Source organism: Solanum stenotomum, chromosome 7, assembly GCF_019186545.1.
Source record: "Solanum stenotomum isolate F172 chromosome 7, ASM1918654v1, whole genome shotgun sequence".
NCBI lineage: Eukaryota > Viridiplantae > Streptophyta > Magnoliopsida > Solanales > Solanaceae > Solanum > Solanum stenotomum.
Window position 1 is genome coordinate 27,799,152 of NC_064288.1, and position 7,942 is coordinate 27,807,093.

Here is a 7,942-nt window from a genome sequence, read left to right on the forward strand (position 1 = left end):
AGCTACTCTTGATCCTTCTCTCCATTCACGTGGCTAGTACGACGCTTATCCGAGTTTGTTGGTGAGTCCTCAATAATTCGAGGGCTATGTTATGTTTCTTACTCCTATGTTTTGAGACTTTAGCTTGCAAATTGTATTTTAACTATGAGGGGAGCCGGTAATATGTCATGGCCCCCGTCCTATCTATGTATGTAGAGGTGTGCGTTGGACAAGTATTTTGTAAATGAGCTTGACTCTTATTCTATGATGTCATTTTGAAATGGTTTGCCTTAGTCCCTATTTCCCGTTAATTAATGTTGAATGTACTTCCGCGACCGATGAAGTGTGATGACAAGTTTGAGAGGTTTGTTTCAGGTTCCTTCGGGTTCCTCATTCGCCATGTCACGTCTAGGCCCTAGGCTTGGGTCGTGACACATTCGATTCATAGCCTTCACTCAATATCTAACACAAACTAGGGTTAGAATTAGGAAAATAAGAAGTCTCATGGGGAATTCTTCAAGAAACCACAAATACAACATAAATTCATTCATAATTGTTCATATAACATCAATCAAATTCAGTTTAAAACATCAATTTCACTTTAGAAAGAAGACCCACGTTTTTGGATTGAAAACCTAGAAATTGGATATTTTGAAATTCATCTTGAAGGGACCTCTTGGGAAAGGAATCCCAAGAGTGATAAGCAACCATACCTTAGTTGATTCCTTGAGAATCAATGGAGAAACTCCAAGAAATTTGGGAAAGAACCTTGAAACCCTAGCTCCAATGTATTCTTCTTCTTCTAAGGTTTTTAGAGAGAGAGTTTAGAGAGAAGTGGGAGAGTTTTGATTTCAATAGGGTGTTGTGTATAATGACCAAAACTTGTGAACTTAGACTTAAAAACCAATATATAATTAACCTCTAAAAATACCCAAAACACCCCTACTTAAATAGGACTTAAAAGGAAAGTCCCAAAACTCCTCATTTAAATGGTCCCCGTCAGGGACCATGGCCAACATTCACGGACCGTGAAAGTGCACCACGGGCCATGGTACTGCCCGTGGTGTTGGAGGCAGTGGCTCCCCTTTCGTGCACAAGCCAACAGTTGGCCAAGGCAAGACCATAGAGCCTCCCACGATCCGTGGTCATGACCACCGTCCGTGGTGATTGTCTTGGTCATGACTTAGCCTTGTGGAGGCAAGGCCTTCAAGCCTTGGTGCCAAGTGATGTTCACGAGCCACCCATCTCCCTCGTAAAGTGCACCACGACCTGTAGTGGTGCCCGTGGTGCCTTGGGCAGTTTCTACCCTAACAACCCCCAACTCCCTAAAAGCTAAGAGAACTCCATGCCCACCTTCACGAGCCGTGAAGTGGACCACGACTCGTGGTCCCTCTTGTGAAGAGTGAGGCAGTGTCTGGGACACTTGGAGGTCCCTCTCCCTCGACCAAGGAAACTCCACGAAGCCTCCCACGGTCCGTGGTCATGCCCACGAGTTGTGGTGATGGCCCCGGAGTTTGAGGCAGTCGCTCCAAATTTGGGGCAGCCTTGGCTTGCCCCTTTTGTTTGGCACTCCTCCCTTAGGCCTTAACTAATAGATCACCATAGCACACCTAGATGGTCTACTAACATAGGGGAATTCATTTTATACCTCATTGACACTACGTTTAGGCTCTAGTTCAACCTATAAAATTTCTGGGGTGTTACAGGAGAGTTGAAGGAAAAGTTAGTTACTGCACCTATCATTATCTCACCAGATTGGGGACAACCGTTTGAGGTAATGTGTGATGCAAGTGGAGTGGCGCTTGGTGTGGTATTGGGACAGAGGCAAGAGAAAATACTCCATCCTATTTATTATGCTAGCAAAGCTCTAAATATGGCCCAGAAGAATTATACTATGACTGAACAAGAGCTTCTTGTGGTGGTTTTTGCATTCAAAAAATTTCGATCCTATTTGCTTGGTACTAAGGTCATAGTGCATACTAACCATTTTGCATTGAGGTATCTAATGGCGAAGGAGGATGCAAAACCGAGGTTGATTAGATGGGTATTGTTGCTGCAAGAGTTTAATTTTGTGGTAAAACATAGAAAGGGGACCGAAAATCAAGTTGCCGATCACTTGTCCAGATTAGAGGAAGAAGCAATGCTAAAGCTTGGTGATGGGGCTGAAATTAATGATACTTTTCAAGATGAGCAGGTTTTGGCTGTTTCTCATTATTTGATTCCTTGGTTTGCAAACTTTGCTAATTATTTGGCAAGCGATTTGGTGCCTCCGAATTTGTCTTTTCACCAAAGGAAGAAGTTTATGCATGACATGAAGAAATTCTTTTGGGATGAGCCTTACTTGTATCGTAGTTGTGCAGATAGGATTATTCGTCGATGTGTGCTCGAGATTGAGATGTTGAGTGTACTTGAAGTATGTCATTCGTCGCCTGTAGGTGGGCATCATAGTGGTATTCGGACTGCACATAAGATTTTGCATTGTGGGTATTACTGGCCTACCATCCACCAAGATGCTCATTATTTCGCAAAGTCATGTGATCGTTGCCAAAGAGAAGGAGGGATTTCAAAGAGGCAAGAGCTTCCTATGAATCCCATATTGGTAATAGAGTTGTTTGATGTATGGTGAATTGATTTTATGGGTCCATTTGTGAGTTCACATGGGCTGAAATATATTCTTGTTGCGGTTGATTATGTATCAAAGTGGGTGGAAGCAGTTGCGCTCCCCAACAATGAAGGTAAAAGTGTCACCGCATTTTTGAAAAAGAATATTCTCTCCAGATTTGGTATACCAAGGGAAATAATCAGTGATGGAGGTTCCCACTTTTGTAATAAATTGTTCAAAGCACTACTTGAGAAATATGGTGTCCGCCACAATGTGGCCACTCCGTACCACCCGCAGACTAGTGGGCAAGTTGAAGTGTCTAATAGAGAGATTAAACAGATTTTGGCAAAGACTGTGAATGCTAACAGAACGGATTGGTCAAAGAAACTTGATGATGCTCTATGGGCCTATCGCACTGCCTACAAGACTCCCATAGGTATGTCTCCTTACCAACTTGTGTATGGGAAATCTTGTCATTTACCAGTAGAGCTAGAGCACAAGGCAATGTAGGCAATGAAGAAGCTAAATTTGGATTGGGGTGCCGCATCTAATCAGAGAATGAATGACTTGAATATGCTTGATGAGTTTCTCCTAAAAAACTTATGAAAGTTCAGCCTCGTACAAAGAGAAGATGAAGAGGTACCATGATCAAAGAATTGAAAATAGAGAATTTGTGGTAGGTGATCTTGTGCTTCTATTCAACTCTAGGTTGCGCTTGTTTCCAGGCAAACTCAAGCCCAAATGGACTGGGCCATTTTTTCTCATAAAAGTGCTCTCCCGCGGAGCGGTTGAGTTTAAGAATAGGGAAGGAACATGGTTCATGGTAAATGGGCAAAGGATCAAGATCTGTCTGGGAAATGCTGAGAGTGTGCAAGAAGTGATCGAGGCCTACCATCTTGGTGAAGTCTGAGTAATCAAGAGACCAGCGTCGTGTCGCGACGTTAAATCAAGCGCTGCTTGGGAGGCAACCCAAAATGTACAATCTAGCCAACGATAGGTTTTTGGTTCCATCTAGCAGTTTTGTGTTTTAGTTGATTCTCTGTATTAATTTATATAGGTGTCTAAGTTTTAGTTTTTTTCTTAGTATTGGCTAGAATTAGCATAGGGTCCGTGTCTAAAAAGTGTTCAGAAAATGTAAAAAGAATAGCCTAATGGTTGCTATATGTGCAGGGCCAAAATGAGAAATTTGCAGAAAAAGGTCTGGTGCAGAGGTCTATAGGTCCCATTGACGGTCCATGGTTCAATCCACAGACCGTAAATGGTGTCCGTAGATCCCAGGTATGTTCTGAAAATTTTCTAGTATAATGTCATTTACGGTCCTAATCTACGGACCGTCAATTGACCCACGGACCGTAGACGGGGTCTCGTGGGTCCAAACCCTAAGGCTGTCTGACCCGACTCGGACCCCCATTTAAAAATCCCCAAGTTTTAAACCATTCCACTTCCCTACATTACTCCCAAAACCGTTTGTTAACTTACCAATCTCTTTAACTCACCCAATAATCAATCCATCCTTCCCCAAATTAATCTTCCCTTCCTTTCCCCCAAAATCCTAAATTTCCTTTCCTCTACAAAAATTCCCACAAGGTCCGGTGTTCGGGTTAGTAACCAAGAGGTAATTCTTTGGTCTTGAAAAGCTTAGTGTCATCACGCAATCACCCCACTCCTCGTTCCTTATAAGGTAATAGACTTTCTCTTCACTTTGAATTTCGATTCATTGATTGATTATAGAAAGTTAAGGATTGGGTCTTGACCTTGGGTAATTGTAAGATAAAATCCCATGCTAAAATTGGAAATTACAATGCCCTTGGAACGATAGATAGTGATTGTGTTGCCGTATCAAACGAGAGTATTAGTCTAAATGTCAGTTTCGACTTAGGGTTCGAAAGGTTGTCTTAACTAATTGGTAAAATGATCATTCGGAATCCTAAGAATGAAGAACTAGCATAATTGAATGTTGAAATGCATGATTAGACTTAGATAATGTTGAAAAATAAGGCCAAATATGTATGCTCAGAAGTATAGAATGGTTGAAACTTGGCACAGATGGCATCCACGATACCCAGTCTATGGAACGTAGATCCATCTACGGACCGTAGATGAGGTTCGTGACTCCGCACATGAAAAATTTCACCAAGTGTGAAACCACGGATGTGGACTACGGTCCGTAGATCAATCTACGAACCGTTATGCACATCTATGGTTTCCATCTGCAACCAATATTGTTGGCCCTCTGATCCACGGAAGGGTTCCACGGACCGTAGATCAGTCTACGGACCATAGGTCTCCTCCGTGCACTACAAGAAAAACGCCCTCTAAGGAAGGGAAATATGGTCCCAGAAAGTCAAAATCTGGTCCCAAATAGTCTACTGCGATGGGAAAAGGCTGGTCACCACCCGTCCTAATAGATCTCTTCGCTAAAGGTCAATTGCAACGGGCTCCTTTAGCTGGTCCTTAAATGTTTTTAGAGACGGAAGCAAAGCTGGTCGCAAAACTACTTTTAGAGACCATGTATCTCGTCCCAAATAGTTGATTTTCTTCTTTAAAAAATATGTAGTTTCTGGTTGTTAAATCCCTTTAGTGATGATAAACTATCTCGTCGGGGATCACTTTTTTGCGACTAGTAGCTATCTCATCCTAGATTAACCTTTAGGGACGAAAAATTTTCTCGTCCTAGATTAACTTTTAGGGGCGAGCAATATTTTTGGTCTCTAATTGATCACCAATGTTTCTTAAGCTTCGTATAAAAAAATTAAATATTTTACCAATCAACATAAGATTGCTACAAAAAATCTCCAAACAAAAGGCTGATATAAATATAAAAATTGGTTAACATCCCATGATGTTAGTTTCAATATTTTCTGAATAAAAAAGCTTAGCTAATCAGCATCTCAAGCTAGACTATGATATCATGTTTTGTATAAGTTCCATAGCAAAATAATGATGATCTTTTCCATCTTCTAAACTTGCATCTTGACTTGTAACTTCAATCTTCAAAATCTGCAAGTACAAAATTTTTGAGAAGACCATAAGTAACAATTGGTATATATTAGGAGTAATATGTAAATTGTATACTAAAATTAGTTAAACTTCTCATCCCAAAAAAACTCTAAAATTTTGCGAGGGTTATCTAGAAACATAAACAAGCTGCATGAATATAAGAAAATTAATTAGGAAAGCTTTGATATGCATTAAGCAACAATTCAAATCTATATCAAAACACAAAAATTCGAGGACAAGAGATAGTACAAATGGAGAAATTCCCCATCAAGAAAGTGTGCTATGGATATCATAGAGACTCAACAACATCTCTTTATATAGAGTGCATATGGATAGTTGAGGTCCAAGGAGAAATGGGTAGATCATCTGGAATTCAAATTCCACCCAAATATGTAAAGGACAGTATGTGTTGTATCAAGAGAACACAATAGAGGCAATTCCGAAAGGAACTAGTAGCAGGTAGCAACATATAGATGTCTGATGTTGGATATCTTCCTAGAAGGTATTCAACTCATTGGATGCTCTTAGATTATAAAAGTACTGAAAAAAGACTTCCAGTGTTTTCTATCAGAACTTCAAGTCTACAACGTCCTATTAAATTTCAAATCTGATCCAAATTTGTTCATGATTGAAATTTGTTATGGTTTCCTCATAGTTGTAGAGTTTCCTATCAGAACTTCAACTGTCCATTTAGTAGTGTATCACAAGTCTAAATCGTCTATAATTTTCATGTTTATATGTCTTGATGTAGGAGGACTGTGTGGCGTGAAAGTTAGATGAGATACCTGGCTTCACAGTTGGTTGCGGTTGTTTCACTAGTGGTACCAACGACTGAACAACGCCTGCCATCAGTGGCCTGTAATCAGCCTCGGGTTGTACACACGTTGCAGCAATAGCAGTAACTTGAATAACTTCTTTCATTGAATACTGACCCTCCAGCGCTGGATCCATTATCTCTACGACTTTTTCCCTATCTGTGAGACGGGGCAATGCCAAAGAAACAAGAACGCCTTCGCCAGGAGATCTCTTCATATCAACTGGAACTCTCCCTGTCAACAACTCTAGGAGGACAACCCCATAGTTGTAAACATCTGATTTGGTGGTCAAGTGTCCTGTTAATGCATATTCTGGAGCAACATATCCCTGTGTCCCCAAAACGCGGGTAGAGACATGGCCACCAGCTTTATCATATCCAAGCTTGGCCAATCCAAAGTCAGAAACTTTGGCATGGAAGTTTTTTTCCAAAAGAATATTGCTACTTTTGAGGTCTCTATGTATAATTGGGAGATTGACATGCTCATGTAGATATTCCAAACCTTTAGCAGCCTCCAAAGCTATTCTTAACCGGGTCTTCCAGTCCAACTTCGAACAAAAATTATTGGAACCTTTGATTGGATACAAGTGCTCCTGTAAACCACCATTTTCCATGAACTCATAAACAAGCAATTTATGGCTGCTTTCTGAACAATAGCCAATCAGTGACAGAAAATACGGTGAGCGCAAACGGCATAGCAACTCCACCTCCACTTTGAATTCTTCCTTCCCCTATTTTCCAGCCTGATCCATCAGCTTAATTGCTACCTTCCTCCCATCTTGAAGTACACCTCTATACACTGACCCAAAAGCACCATTTCCTATCACATTAGAGTTTCCAAATCCACCAGTTGCTGAATGCAGCTGCTTAAATGTGAAAACCTGAAGTCCCTTCTCTGCAATAACTTTCAGATTGGAAAAATTATTGCCCTTGTCCTCACAAGCACTCTCGATTTAAGTACGGTTCTTGAGACGCTTAGCCACTTTGTTATGGATATAACAATAGTAACTAAAGGCAACAAATAAAGAAGCAATGGCAAGAGAAGCAAAGACCAGTATAGTAACTGTAATGGCCCTTTCTTTCTTATGGTACTCATCATTTTCAGCTTCCATTGGTGCACAAGATGTTACGACTAGAAAAGAGGAAAGACACCCAAAGAGGGGTTATAGAGAAGCCATTGGAGAGAGATGTTTAACTACTCTCCATATATGTCTTGATGTAGAAGGTTGGGAGACAAAAACATATTATATTCAATAGTGTATCACAAGACTAAAAGGTCTACAAATTGCATTCACAGTGATTGCATTAAATCCTAGAGAAATATCGATTGCATTCACAATGACTTTTATATCCTAAAACATCAATGCTAAAGAGAACCATTACGTATAACAAAGAATTGAGTCAATTCTTGGTTTAATTATTCCTTCTGGAAAGAACCATGATTGGTCAAACAGTCGTGGACTATTAGTGGAATATTACGATCATCAATAATGAGATATCACATTGAAGGGAGTTTTTAAACTAATATGATGAAACATTTTCAACTT

At 40.4% G+C, this 7,942-nt stretch overlaps 1 pseudogene; it reads right to left on the reverse strand.

Moving 5' to 3' along the window:
- Nucleotides 1-6,271: 6,271 nt before the first annotated feature.
- LOC125869780 (probable serine/threonine-protein kinase PBL7) lies at nt 6,272-7,524 on the reverse strand (annotated as a pseudogene).
- Between the last annotated feature and the right edge of the window lie 418 nt (nt 7,525-7,942).